The sequence below is a fragment of the Bombina bombina genome, unplaced genomic scaffold (genome assembly GCF_027579735.1).
Source record: "Bombina bombina isolate aBomBom1 unplaced genomic scaffold, aBomBom1.pri scaffold_578, whole genome shotgun sequence".
Taxonomy (NCBI): domain Eukaryota; kingdom Metazoa; phylum Chordata; class Amphibia; order Anura; family Bombinatoridae; genus Bombina; species Bombina bombina.
The window spans coordinates 90,534-106,234 of NW_026511323.1; the positions used below are offsets into that span (position 1 = coordinate 90,534).

General features: G+C 39.2%; 1 protein-coding gene across 2 annotated transcripts in view; it reads left to right on the plus strand.

Annotated features, from left to right (window-relative positions):
• Positions 1 to 4,427: 4,427 nt before the first annotated feature.
• LOC128643701 (lysosomal acid glucosylceramidase) overlaps positions 4,428 to 15,701 on the plus strand; it is a 160,068-nt gene continuing 148,794 nt past the window's right edge. The window contains exon 1 of one of the 2 annotated variants that reach the window (XM_053696530.1): positions 4,428 to 4,472. The gene's annotated coding sequence lies outside the window, so the exon portion shown is untranslated. Of the gene's footprint in view, positions 4,473 to 4,962; positions 5,014 to 15,701 lie in introns of those variants that run through there. The other variant, XM_053696529.1, reaches the window with a different exon arrangement.

A 15,701-nucleotide genomic window follows, 5' to 3' on the forward strand; every position in this document is an offset into this window, starting at 1 on the left:
ACCCCCGCCGACCCCTATATTATATTTATTAACCCCTAATCTGCCTCCCCCAACGTCGCCGCTACCTACAATTATTAACCCCTAATCTGCCGACCGGACCTCGCCGCTACTCTAATAAATGTATTAACCCCTAAAGCTAAGTCTAAACCTAACACTAACACCCCCCTAAGTTAAATATAATTTTTATCTAACGAAATAAATTAAATCTTATTAAATAAATTATTCCTATTTAAAGTTAAATACTTACCTGTAAAATAAACCCTAATATAGCTACAATATAACAAATAATTATATTGTAGCTATTTTGGGATTAATATTTATTTTACAGGCAACTTTGTATTTATTTTAACCAGGTACAATAGCTATTAAATAGTTATTAACTATTTAATAACTACCTAGCTAAAAGAAATACAAAATTACCAGTAAAATAAATCCTAACCTAAGTTACAATTAAACCTAACACTACACTATCAATAAATTAAATACAAATACCTACAAATAAATACACTAACTAAAGTACAAAAAATAAAAAAAGAACTAAGTTACAAAAAATAAAAAAATAATTTACAAATTTACAAGCGGCATCTTCAATCTTCTTTCTTCTGGCTCCATCTTCATCCCGCCGACACGGAACATCCTTCCTCCACGACGAACTCCCGACGAATGAAGGTTCCTTTAAGGGACGTCATCCAAGATGGCGTCCCTCGAATTCCGATTGGCTGATAGGATTCTATCAGCCAATCGGAATTAAGGTAGGAATAATCTAATTGGCTGATGGAATCAGCCAATCAGATTCAAGTTCAATCCGATTGGCTGATCCAATCAGCCAATCAGCTTGAGCTCGCATTCTATTGGCTGTTCCGATCAGCCAATAGAATGCGAGCTCAATCTGATTGGCTGATCCAATCAGCCAATCGGATTGAACTTGAATCTGATTGGCTGATTCAATCAGCCAATCAGAATTTTCCTACCTTAATTCCGATTGGCTGATAGAATCCTATCAGCCAATCGGAATTCAAGGGACGCCATCTTGGATGACGTCCCTTAAAGGAACCTTCATTCGTCGGGAGTTCGTCTTGGAGGAAGGATGTTCCGCATCGGCGGGATGAAGATGGAGCCGGAAGAAAGAAGATTGAAGATGCCGCTTGATAGAAGACTTCAGCCGGATGATGGACCTCTTCAGCCCCCGCTTGGATGAAGACTTCAGCCAGATGATGGACCTCTTCAGCCCCTGCTTGGATGAAGACTTCAGCCGGATTGGATGAAGACTTAGGACCCTCATCTGGACGGATCTGTGATACCCGGCGTGGTGAAGACAAGGTAGGGAGATCTTCAGGGGCTTAGTGTTAGGTTTATTTAAGGGGGTTTGGGTTAGATTAGGGGTATGTGGGTGGTGGGTTGTAATGTTGGGGGGGGTATTGTATGTTTTTTTTTACAGGCAAAAGAGCAGAATTCTTTGGGGCATGCCCCGCAAAAGGCCCTTTTAAGGGCTGGTAAGGTAAAAGAGCTTTACAATTTTTATTGTTGAATAGGGTAGGGCATTTTTTTATTTTGGGGGGCTTTGTTATTTTTTTAGGGGGCTTAGAGTAGGTGTAATTAGTTTAAAATTCTTGTAATCTTTTTTTTATTTTTTGTAATTTAGTGTTTTTTTTTTTTGTAATTTAGTTTAGTTGATTTAATTGTAGATAATTGTAGGTAGTTTATTTAATTAATTTATTGATAGTGTAGTGTTAGGTTTAATTGTAACTTAGGTTAGGATTTATTTTACAGGTAATTTGGTAATTATTTTAACTAGGTAGCTATTAAATCGTTATTAACGATTTAATAGCTATTGTACCTGGTTAAAATAAATACAAAGTTGCCTGTAAAATAAATATTAATCCTAAAATAGCTACAATATAATTATTTGTTATATTGTAGCTATATCAGGGTTTATTTTACAGGTAAGTATTTAGCTTTAAATAGGAATAATTTATTGAATAAGATTTATTTTATTTCGTTAGATAAAAATTATATTTAACTTAGGGGGGTGTTAGGGTTAGGGTTAGACTTAGCTTTAGGGGTTAATAAATTTATTAGAGTAGCGGTGAGGTCCGGTCGGCAGATTAGGGGTTAATAATTGTAGGTAGCGGCGACGTTGGGGGAGGCAGATTAGGGGTTAATAAATATAATATAGGGGTCGGCGGGGGTTAGGGGCAGCAGATTAGGGGTTCATAGGGATAAAGTAGGTTGTGGCGGTGTACGGAGCGGAAGATTAGGGGTTAAAAGTGTAATGCAGGGGTCAGCGATAGCGGGGGCGGCAGATTAGGGGTTAATAAGTGTAAGGTTAGGGGTGTTTAGACTCGGGGTTCATGTTAGGGTGTTAGGTGCAGACATAGGAAGTGTTTCCCCATAGGAAACAATGGGGTTGCGTTAGGAGCTGAACGCTGCTTTTTTGCAGGTGTTAGGTTTTTTTTCAGCTCAAACTGCCCCATTGTTTCCTATGGGGGAATCGTGCACAAGCACGTTTTTGAAGCTGGCCGCGTCCGTAAGCACCGCTGGTATTGAGAGTTGCAGTGGCGGTAAATATGCCTGTACACTCCCTTTTTGGAGCCTAACGCAGCCCTTCTGTGAACTCTAAATACCATCAGTATTTAAAAGGTGCGGGGGAAAAAATACACGCGTAGCTAACGCACCCCTTTGGCCGCAGAACTCTAAATCTAGCCGAGAGTATATATCACCCCAGAGGATCTAGGAAGGTGGAATAAAGTGCAAGTCTATGAGTGCCTTAGATGTAGATATCCTAATGCCAATTTGATTCATTGTATATGGGCGTGTCCTAAGGTAAATCAGTTTTGGGGAAAGGTGTCCTTCTGGCTGTCTAACATTTTAAAGTATGAAGTAGTCTTGAATAAGCTTGAAATTATCTTTTTGAAGAAATATAACAGGGAAGAGAACACAATCTTTATTCATTTTATAATACTCTGTGCAAGAAATGTCATTTTTTCCTCTTGGAAATCTACTAAAAAGCCTGCTCTATCTACGCTCCTTAACATGTTAGACACCAAATTAATATTGGAACAATATGAAACTTCAAGCGGTGCAGAAAATGAAATTGATTTCTTCTTTAAAAAATGGAGTAATTATATATTTTCAAATCCAGTAGAAATTCAAAAGAGACTTATAGCCCCATTATTCTGCATGGATTCAAAATGCAGTATTAAGGGGGGAAATTATAAGAGAAGTTGCACTATAGCACTAGAAATCATAGCTCAGAGAAGTACATGTTGGAGTTCTCCTTTTTTTTTTACTGTTTCTCTTTTTTTTTTTTTTTTGTCTTGCTTGGTTTGCTTTGTTCTGTTTTGTTTTGTTCTGTTTTGTTTTGTCTTGCTTGGTTTGCTTTGTTTTGTCTTGTTTTGTTTTGTCTTGTTTAGGTGGGTGTTGTTTCGTCATATTCTATGTTGATGTGCCATACCATGTCGCTGTCACCACTTTATATTTGTTTTTCCTGCTAGTTCAGGCCATGGCATGACTATATGTAACATTCTGCTCAAGACCTCTTGAATGCACATTTTCTGGAATGTCTAACTAAGTAATACTTTGTCATTTCATGTTTTCTGTATAAAACAATAAATATATTAAAAAAAATATATATATATTACAGTATTTGATCTATTTGGAGTGCTTGAGTATTTTTTATTTGTATGAGTTTTGGGTATGTAGGCGATACCTTACTCGTGCACCCCTGATACATAAGGTTAGATTTAGATAGTACATTTAGGTAGTGCTGTTACTTTTTGTTAATTTTTAGATGGCAGCAGTGTTTGTACAATGTTAAAAATATTCTTGCAAAACTGCTGCTATATAGTGTTCCAGACATGTGCACACTCCTGAGCCTACTGATCTGCTTTTCAACAAAGGATACATTTAAAGGGATATGAAACCCAAGACGTTTCTTTTGTCATTCAGATCATACAATTAAAAAAAAAAAATCCAATTTACTTCTATGATCAAATTTGCTTAGTTCCCATGATATTCTGTGTTGAGGCGCTACCTAGGTAGGCCTCTGGAGAACTAAATGGTACGAAATAGTGCTGCCATCTAGTGCTCTTGCAAAATGCAAATGGATAACATTCTTTCAAAACTGATGCCATATAGAGCTCCAGAAATGGGCTGGCTCCTAAGCATATGACCCTGCTTTTCAACTAAAGATAGACAGAAAACGAAGAAAAATTCAAAATATAAATTAGAAACTGCATAGTCTATCTAAATCACAAAAGAAAAACTGTGTGTTTCATATCCCTTTAATAATGGAAGTAAACTGAAAAGTTCTTTTTTAATGTACACTAACTGAAAAATGAAAGTAAAATGTGTTTCATGTTCCGTTGAGGGAAAAAAACTTGTGTTGGTACAGGGTTGGGCCATACAAGGGGCGGGGTATACAGGGACAGGTGGAGAAAAACATAGATGGACCAGAGCTACAAAGCACCAGGGTAAGTGACAAGATGATTTATAAACCTGTGTCAGATTATTGTCTCTTATGTTTCAGAACTTGAGCTTCAGTCGCTCTATTGAGAATGGAACAAGCACAACTTTATAATATATAAATACAGCTAAACACGCGATGTAAGTCACTGTATTAATATTATCATCATTTCAAGTTAGATACTACATGAGTTTAAAATACCTTCACTTGGTAAAATACATTATTGGTAAGGGACTATATCACTCATTTAAAATAAGTAGAATATAACTGTGTCCTTACTAAAGTGAATACGGTGGTATAATCTAAATATATATTTATGTGCTTAGCTTGTATGAATCAATTCGACTTTTGCAACATATACTAGCACTGCAGTACCACTGCCCAGCCAGCCAATCGAATGTCGGCATTAGGAGCATTAGCACCGCCTCAGCGCCATCCGATTGGTGAACCCTTTAAAAAAAATACTCTATAAAGTTAACCGAGTCACGTGATGCGGAAGTTTTCAATGACAGCCTGAGGTAGAACTAGGAGTGCTTGCACTGTGCAGGGTAAGTGATGGGCGTGCGGGACTGATAGAAACTGCAGTGTACAGACCAGGTGAAACAAAAAGAACATTTAAAGGAAAAAAGCATTAAAAGATATAATGTTCAACATGTAAATGTATTTGCACGGATTTCAGGTTGGAATAGGAGTACTTTTGCGTTGTATTTTTGTTTATAAAAATGCTGCTATTAAAAACTATACCTGCTTTAGGGACTCTGGCACATATACTGTGCATGCGCAAAGAAACATAATTCCAGCAGCAAACAAATTGTGCAGGATATATAAATATAGACTCAATGCATTGTGCACAAGTTTACCCCATGTGCGTAAACACACAGATCTAGGTGCTAAAAAAAAGTGCTAGAAACATAGAGCTCTGAAATGAATTCAGACACAGATTTACTAATACTGCTAAAAATTTCTCTCATCCCACAATTCATGTGAACATAATAGAAAAGCTTGCTTTAATTTATGTTGCAGAATTGATGTGCAAAATGTTTACTTCTATTACCAATTTACTCTGTTCTCTTACTATCTTTTGTTGAAGAGTAAACCTCAGGAGTGTGCATGTGTTTAGCACTCTTTGGCAGCAGTGTTTTAAATAATGTTTGCAGCAATTTTATACACTGGTGTGTCGTACAATGCTAAAATGCTAAAGACACGTGGATGCTCCTGAGCCAACCTAGCTTTACTCTTCAACAAGGGATACCAAGAGAACCAAGCTAATAATGAATATATATATATATATAATGTCCAGAAAAAAGCAGGCACTCACTGGGCTTTATAAATTAAAAGCATCCTTTAATACATATGATTAAAAAGACATAACGTTTCTGCACATATCTTGTGCCTTTGTCAAATGTCACCTTAACAAGTACAACTAAGCACCTCAACCTCCTAACAAACATTAAAATCGGCATTCCTTAAATACACAAAATATTTACCGCCAAACCACCGCAATCCAAATCAGCTCCGTGAGCGTCATAGACTCACGCCGACTTATCTGACGTCATATCGTGGCTACCGCCGTAACCACGGCAACAGATCGGGTATATACAGGGGGCAGCGGCAACAGAATAGTATGTCATGTCCATTCACGCGCATGCGCGCCCTCACGCTCACAACAGTGTAACTCTACGGTTGTCAAAGCAAACAGCGAGTAGTGTGAATGGGCCGACATAAGGCTACAGCTATAGATAACTGTGGTAGCCGTGTCATGACATCGGATTGGAAAATGTGTGGGGATAAACCCCAACACTGGACCGTGCTATAATAGAGCAACAAGAAGTCTCAAATACAATCCATGACACGGAGACCACATAAAGCACAAAAGAGCATAACTTAAAGTGTGAGTACAAAAGGATGAAACTACACACAATAAACCTGATAACAGTTAAGTGGTAGAAGCCCTAATAGTAAACAACAATGTTATTACATAATAGAGTTAAACAATATTCAACAATATTATTCCACAATATTTATATATCAAAAAAGCTCAACATAAGTACATCACGTCTCCCAGGAGTATGCTAGAAACATATTTAGACAGCGAGACCCCATAGCAGATGTGTTCGTCACTTGGCAGATGAGAGAGTGCTGAAGGTTACGACACAGCCAACATAGCTTTTTAATGGGCATAGCTTTTTAATAAAATGGGCTAAAGTCCAAGTATGTATTCAGCCCCTTAGGTGCCAGAGTATCAAGACGGTAGATCCATCTGCTCTCTCGTTGCTGTAATCTATTGGCCCGATTGCCACCCCTAATTAGAGGAGGCTCCTGATCAATGAGCATGTAGCGTATGCTCGAAACAGTGTGTTTATATTCAATGCAGTGCAGTGCCGTGCCACCGGCTGATCCGATTTGCCCTGTTTCAGGGCCTCACGTATGGCACACCTGTGATTGCAAAAAAGAAAAGGAAATTCGCCAGGCACCTCAAACTTAAATAAAAATAAACTTTATTGTAACAAAATTAAAACATATAGAGAGAGGGGATAAACACCCCTATTGTTAAACAGACTGACATGTTTCAGCCCAGAACGCCGTAATCATAGTCCTTAAAACCTTTAAAATCAAATACCTTATAAACCCAGTACTCCAATGCTATTGGTGGGTCAATAATTGAAATTTAAAGACACAGGGGATGGAGCATGTACTGTGATACCTATACATTGATCAACTTCCATGGCATATATACCCAGAATACTTGAAAGGGGCGCTAACTTTTAGTCCCAAATACAAGACACATATACAACTGGAATACTATATATATATATACTATGGTCAATAACTTGACATATATATACGAAGTACCTTAAAGGAGCATTTACTTTAATCTCCACATACATTTAAATTATATGTTATAAACATCCTATTGTGTATATGTATTTCTGAAAATATATATATTTTAAATAAGAGGACAATGGAGCATATAAAAATCACACAAGTGTGTGTATTATGATTAAATACCAAAGATTACAAGCTTCCAAAAATCTCTTTAGTTTTGGTGTTTCAATTTTAATTTTAGATTTTCAGATTAATATATAAATTGAAACCTTTATACCAGAGGTAACCACAATCTAATTCCAATGATTAATAAAATCATACTCAGAGTTTAGGCCCAGAGGTCTTTTAGTCTGGAGCCTAAAAATCCAATACATTTCCTGTCTGGATAAGATCTTGAATTGGTCACCCCCTCTCTTCTGTGGTTGAACCTTTTCTACAATCATCCAGCTCTAGGAGCGACAGTCTTTATCATGTTGCTGAACAAAATGGGAGACCAAAGGTGTACTGCTCTTACCCACCCGTATGGTGGACAGGTGTTCCCTAATCCTAGATCTAACATCCCTGGTGGTCAAACCTATGTACTGCAGTTCACAGACTGAGCACCAGGGAAGGTAGATGCAATAAGATGATCTACAATTTAAACAGGATGTAATGTCAAAGGTTTCACCGGTTACTACCGAAGAGAAAGTGGTCCCCACTTGGACATACTTACAGGCCTTGCACTTTGAGTAGCCACACCTGTAGGTACCTCTATGTCTGAGCCAGGAGGATGATGATGCCATTGCTGAGTCTGGTTTCCTAAGCATGGATGGCGACACTGAGTTCCCAATGGTCTTATTTCTCCTGTAGGAGAATCTGCAGCCATTCCTAGCAGTCACTGCAAGGGTATCATCTGCTACTAACAGACGAAAGTGGTTTCTGACTATGTCACAGATTTCACCATACTGAGCCGAATAGTCTGTGACAAAGGTCAATTTATTCCCTTGATTCTCTCTGGCGGGTGACTTATCCCTTAGAAGTTGTTCCCTAGATAGGGAATTAACCTCATATCTAGCTTTTTTAATGATCTTTCTATTATAGCCTCTCTGTAGTAGGCGTTGTTCCAATTCATCCGCATGTTTGTTATAGCTAAGGGGCAAAGTGCAATTGCGTTTCAGCCGTACAAATTGTCCCTTAGCTACTGAATACGGCATTTGCTTTGGATGACAGCTCTTAGCATGTAAGAGACTGTTACCTGATATTGGTTTTCTGTAGACTTCTGAGGTGACTCTACCTGTTGGCCACCCCTTCAATTCTAAATCTAAGTAATGTACTGTGTTCTTACTAAACTCGAGTGTAAAACGTAAGTTCACGTCATTTGTCCTCAAATAATCCACAAAGCATTCTGCCTGTTCCTTTTCGCCCCGCCAGACAAACAGCAAGTCGTCAATATAGCGTAGGTACAACATGATGGCAGGCCTGAAGGGGTTTCCATCTGCATAGATGCTGAACCGCTGCCACCAACCCATGAACAGGTTGGCATAGGTTGGCGCAAACTTTGCACCCATAGCGGTCCCGCATCTCTGCAGATAGAACTCCCCCTCAAACTGAAAATAATTGTGTGACAGTAAAAACTGAGTCACCTCCAGTACAAAATTTCTGAAAGGCTCACTGTGCGTAGTCCCACTCTCCAAAAAATATGCCACTGCTTTTAGGCCCCAAATATGGGGTATAGAGGAGAACAGTGAGACACATCCACAGTGAGCCATCCACAATCCGGTAACCATCTCATATTTTCAACCTTATTCAACACCTGTTTAGAATCCCTAGTATAACTAGGGAGGGATTTAACCAAGGGCTGTAGTATCCCATCTAGCCACTCGGACAGATGTTCCAACATTGAACCTATACCATTGACTATAGGTCTGCCCTGTACATTCTCTAGGGTCTTGTGCACCTTCGGTAGATGGTGAAACAGTGGGATCACTGGATGTTCTACATAAAGATACTTGGATGTTTCTAAATCAATTAGACCGTCCTCCACTGCTCCATCCAGAAGGTGCACTAACTCATGTTGAAATTTATTTGTGGGATTTTGTCTAAGGTGTTCATAGTTGTCAGTGTCCTGCAACTGTCTCAGGGCTTCTCTGATGTAATCAGCCCTGTCCATTACGACCACTGAGCCCCCCTTATCTGCCTGCTTGATCACCAGGCTAGGATTCTGTTCTAATGACTTGAGGGCCAGGCGTTCATCTTAGTTAGGTTATTAAAACCTGTCATCCTGGTTAAGGATAATTGTCTTAAGTCATTTTCCACTCGTTTATAAAAGGTTTCAATGATGTTACCTCTGCTCTGTAAAGGGTAGAAGGTAGAGGGGTTACGATATCTTTTAATAATATCCTTATTTGTCTCATCTATTGATGTAGACCCCTCTCCTTCCAGCTCTTCCAGGGCAATTAGGTCACATGTTTCCATGAACCCCAACTCATTGGGCCATGTATTATGGACACCATGCCCAGGTGTTGTTAACGTCTGGTCCTGGTTAGTGTCCCCAAAGTGTTTACGCAAAGTAATATTGCGAACAAATTTGTTAAGATCAAGCATAGTCTTAAACAGATTAAAGTTCACTGTGGGTACAAAACCAAGACCATAGGACAACACTCTCCTTTCCTCAGTGGTCAAATTGTGGCTGGACAGGTTTAGGACGGTACATATTTGGACGGGGCACGAGTCTGCCTCAGCGGATATCTTCCTTGCTGGGGTATCTGTGTGCTCGTGCCCCCCCCATCTCTCGGATGTTGGCCTATCCGAAAAACCTGTTCCAGCTGTAACAATTCCTCATCCCTAACCTGTCCACTGTTAGTGCCCTGCTGAGTGGGTGGATAGGAATAATTACTAGCCTCCTGCTGTGTAGATGGATGATGGCGGTTGCTGGTACCATAGTGTGTTCATGCATAGGAATGGTTGCCAGCACCCTGCTGTGTAGAGGGATAAGAGTAATTAGAATAATTAGTAGATGTCTGATACCTATTGTACTGATTCTGCTTGTCCCTAGTTTGTACTGTGTGCTGTAAGGCCCTTGCTCTACCAAAGCCTGGCCTATTTCCCCTTCCTCGTGGGGGGAGGTTATAGCCCCCTGTCCTGTTATAGTTAGTATTCATTTCCACTAAATCCTGGGAAAAGGTCCCTTCATTCTCTGACTGGGAGCTATCACCTCCTGAATCTGCCTCACTTTCAGAAAAGGACACAGTTTTGTTCCCTCTACCTCTACGTCTTCTGCCTCTCCCACATCTACCTCCTCTGGACTGGATATGAAATCTCCTGGCTTGTGACCTCTGACTCTTGTTCCAAATGTAAACCTTGTTATTATCATAATCAGTTTTATCTCTAATGAACTTGTTGTGTTTAATGCCTACTAGCTCATTCTTAACCTCTAAAAGGGTACGTTGTAATACATTGTCAAAATTTGGATAATCAACATCATTGCAAAAGTTATTCAAAAGTAACTGCACCTCTTCAATCTCAGATCTAATCATAACCAAAAGGTTTGTTTTAAAAGTAATCAAAAGCTTCATCAACCTTATTGAACAGTCACTTAGTACATTGTTCCACATTTCTATAAATTCCTGATCCTCTGTCTCAAAGGTCGGGAATTTACTCATTCTGAGACCCCTTGGTATCATATTTTGTGTTAAGTATTTCTCTAAAGTCCAAATGCCCCATTTGAGCTTCTTTTCTTTTATCAATAAATGCTCCATATCGTCAAATAACATTGGCAAATTAAAGTTATTACGATCCTGTGATTGGCCATCCTTTCACGAAAGGTGGTGACCATTTTGCCCACATACACTTTGGAGCACGGGCAAATCAGGATGTATATGACGTTCGTGCTAGTGCATGTCAGGCGATGGTGAATCTTGAATCTGTGATTGTTATGTGAGTGCTGAAAGGTATCACCCATCATCATACCATTACCGGTGACACAGCTGGCGCACGGGCAACAACCCTTCTTTGAAGATTTCAACCAGGTATCCTTTTTATAGTGTGTAGTTGAATCAGACTTAACAAGAATATCCCTCAGATTTTTAGCTCTGCTATATACCATCCTATGTGCCGACATATTCCGAAACGGCAGGGTGGAATCACTTTCAAACACTGGCCAATGTTTCCTTACTGCTCCAGTTAAATTCTCACACTTGGGAACATATGTCGTGATCATATTCAACTGTTCCTTGGGTTGTATGATCAAGGTCCCAGTATTCGAGGTAGTATCTGTGTGTAACAACTTCTCCTGGATATCTCGTATCTCGTTCATGGCATTTGATGCCTGGGGTGAAAACTTCTAGCATCAAGAAGTGAATTGCGGTCGGTCGGTTTCGTGTATAATGATGTTCCAAACCGCAGTTCACCGCAGGCATCAACCTTAAAGATATTCAAATCCAAAAACTGTACATTTGTTAGGTCAAACTCAAGTTTGAACCTAATGGGGCTTGCCATGGAGTTCGCCATGGAGTTCAAACCTGACACCCACTCACGCAACATAGCCTCACTGCCCCGCCATATCAGGAACACATTGTCAATGTAGCAAGTATAGTATCTCACAATAAGGATGATCAAAGGGCTTCATGAGTTCTTGCTCATACCAGGCCATGTATATATTTGCGTACGTGGGTGCCACGTTCAAACCCATGGCAGTACCCTCTATCTGTAGGTAGAAATTGCTCTCAAATTTGAAATAATTCCTCTCCAAACAGAGAGATAACAATTCACATAGAAATTCTACTGGTGGTCCATTGTAATGTATGTTACCTGTCACCATGGACCTGACAGCCTCCACACCCCCCATGTGGGGAATAACAGTGTAGAGGCTGTCAACGTCCATGGTGACTAAAATGTCATTAGCCTGTAAGTCAGGAAATTCCTTAAGTATCCTAAGTAGACTCGGTGAGTCCTTCAGATACTTTTTGGTATTTTTAACCACATTCTGTAGATACGAATCAGCATAGACAGCCAAATTGGTAAGCACTGAACCACGGGCAGACACTATAGGCCTGCCCGGTGGATTAACAAGTGTTTTATGCACCTTTGGGAGCAAGTACAGAACTGGTATAGTGGGATGGTCAGTGGTCAGAAAGGATAGTTCACTCTCACTTATTATGCCAGCTTCAAAATTGCGCTGCAGAAAATTATCAATATACTCCTTGTAATTTACAGTAGGATTACCCTTCAATTTGGTGTAGGTGTTACTGTCAGATAGCTGCCTGAGAGCCTCTTTACGATAGTCAACATAGTCTTGGATGACTTTGGACCCGCCCTTATCCGCAGGGCGGATGATAATAGACATATCACTGCTTAGATCTTTAAGTGCTTTGGATTCAGCAACATTAAGATTAGGATAAATCTGAGTTTGTGACGTAGCTTTGATGTTATTTGTAAGTAGTCGTGTATAACTTCTAATCGAAGTATGAGTATTTGGTGGCTCATAAGTAGAAGCTTTTTTAAAAGGTTCAGGTTGATATGCCTGACCCCTAAAATGGTCCCTAAGTTTAAGTTGATGCTGAAATCTGTTTATGTCCACAAGTTTATAAAAGGGGTCAAATTTAGGAGTAGGAACATAAGATAAACCCCTGATTCAACAAAGAATTATCAGCATCACTTAAAGGCCTACTACTTAAATTGAAAACAATATTCATTTCTTTTTTGTTTGTTTGAGGTCTATACCCTCCCCTTCTGATCTTACATCCTTTGGGCCTTTTTTGGCCTGAGGCATTATGGTTTTTTTTTGGTGGAACGTGTGGCCACCCCTAAAAAAGATTGTGTGGTTTGTGTATTATCAATGGCAGGCCTCTCATTTGAGGTGCCCTCCGTGCTGGAGGAATCACCTCCACTACTGTCCACCACACTTAGGGTGTTTGTGGAGCGCAAATTTCTGTGGCGTCTATTTTGTATCAATTCATCCTTCCCATACAACCACTTGTATACTTTTTTTTTCCCTATAATAATTTTCTACATTATTCAATTTTTTATTTTTAAATGCAATTAGATTGCTACGGTATTTATTAACCAAGCCATCCAATGTAGCAATCCACTCCTGACTCACATCCTCAGTAAGTACATGCAAACTATTTGCTTTAACAACCTCAATTTCATTTTTAATCTTAGCTTCTAATCTGGTCACTTCCTCAATGACTAGAAGTATGAGGTCATATGCACATTTATTGAGTATGGAGCACCATCTTCTACAAAAATCAACATTTTGTCTGCCTAGAGTTGGTATGTTCTTGACCCTGAAGCCTCTAGGAATAATTTTTTTTCTATGGTAGCCAGATAAAAGTACGGCATGTAAATGATAATCTATCTCTTTCCTACGTAGGTTAAGCAATTTATGGTATACATTAATGGGTGTGTCACCTCTCAACTCACTCAGCTCATCAGAAATTCTTATCCTCTCTGCATCCTCATCCGTGAACGCCAGGGGATCTGTGTTGAAATCTTCATCATAATATAGGTTATCCATGTTCACTGCAGCCTCTGCCATGGTTCAACTTATAGTGTATCCAGAAATATAGGCCAGATAAAAAACACACAGGTTAAAACAGTTTGTCAAAGATGGTTCCAGGTGTGTAGCACTGAAGCAAAGTCCACAGATATTGTGTTATATAAGGGGAGTGCTTGTCCCAAAAGCCAAAGGCAAGAACATAGAATCCAAACAGGACAGCACAATCTTACCCCATCAGTATAATATGCCAAGGTGCACTGCTAGCAGTAGATAGAATGTCCAGAAAAAAAGCAGGCACTCACTGGGCTTTATAAATTAAAAGCATCCTTTAATACATATGATTAAAAAGACATAACGTTTCTGCACATATCTTGTGCCTTTGTCAAATGTCACCTTAACAAGTACAACTAAGCACCTCAACCTCCTAACAAACATTAAAATTGGCATTCCTTAAATACACAAAATATTTACAGCCAAACCACCGCAATCCAAATCAGCTCCGTGAGCGTCATAGACTCACGCCGACTTATATCGTGGCTACCGCCGTAACCACGGCAACAGATCGGGTATATACAGGGGGCGGCGGCAACAGAATAGTATGTCATGTCCATTCACACTCACGCGCATGCGTGCCCTCACGCTCACAACAGTGTAACTCTACGGTTGTCAAAGCAACCGCTATAAACAGCGCGTAGTGTGAATGGCCCGACATAAGGCTACAGCTATAGATAACTGTGGTAGCCGTGTCATGAAATCGGATTGGAAAATGTGCGGGGATAAACCCCAACACTGGACCGTGCTATAATAGAGCAACAAGAGGTCTCAAATACAATCCATGACACGGAGACCACATAAAGCACAAAGAGCATAACTTAAAGTGTGAGTACAAAAGGATGAAACTACACATAATAAACCTGATAACAGTGGATAAGTGGTAGAAGCCCTAATAGTAAACAACAATGTTATTAGCATTTTATTAAAAACAATAAAATTAGCATTTTATTAAAAAGCTATGCCCATTAAAAAGCTATGTTGGCTGTGTCGTAACCTTCAGCACTCTCTCATCTGCCAAGTGACGAACACATCTGCTATGGGGTCTCGCTGTCTAAATATGTTTCTAGCATACTCCTGGGAGACGTGATGTACTTATGTTGAGCTTTTTTGATATATAAATATTGTGGTATAATATTGTTGAATATTGTTTAACTCTATTATGTAATAACATTGTTTACTATTAGGTCTTCTTCTACATTTATTTATATAGTACATATAATCGACAATAGCAAGCAATACGCTAATAATTGTGCAAACAAATAATAGTGCACATCAATTTAAATAACTCCCATCAATCTAGGGGCAAGGTGTAAACAACAAGCTTGGCACTATATCATGAAAAGCATAGTTCCAAATCACCAGATTTAATATAAACAATCCAAATGATGACTATTGTATCTGGGTTGCACATAAGCCAGGGGTAGTTGTAAACGTATACTGTCCTGAAAAAGTGAAAAGTAGACGTCTGTAGACGTCCTTTAGGCTAAGGACCTAACCATAAAACACAATACCAAATGCAGGAGTTCATTGGAGTGAAGCAGCTGGTGGTGTGCACAGACCAACTATTTGCAAACCAACTAATCGATTATGAGATTCGTTGACAACTATTTTCATAATCGATTATGACGATTAGTTGTTGCAGCTCTAATAGATCTCTCTCTCTCTCTCTCTCTCTCTCTCTCTCTCTCTCTCTCTATCTATCTATCTATCTATCTATCTCTATTTCTTTATCTCTCTCTATCTCTTTTTCTCTCTTTTTCTTTCTCTCTTTTTCTCTCTTTTTCTTTCTCTCTTTTTCTCTTTTTCTTTCTCTCTTTTTCTCTCTTTTTCTTTCTTTCTCTCTTTTTCTCTCTTTTTCTTTCTCTCTCTCTTTCTCTC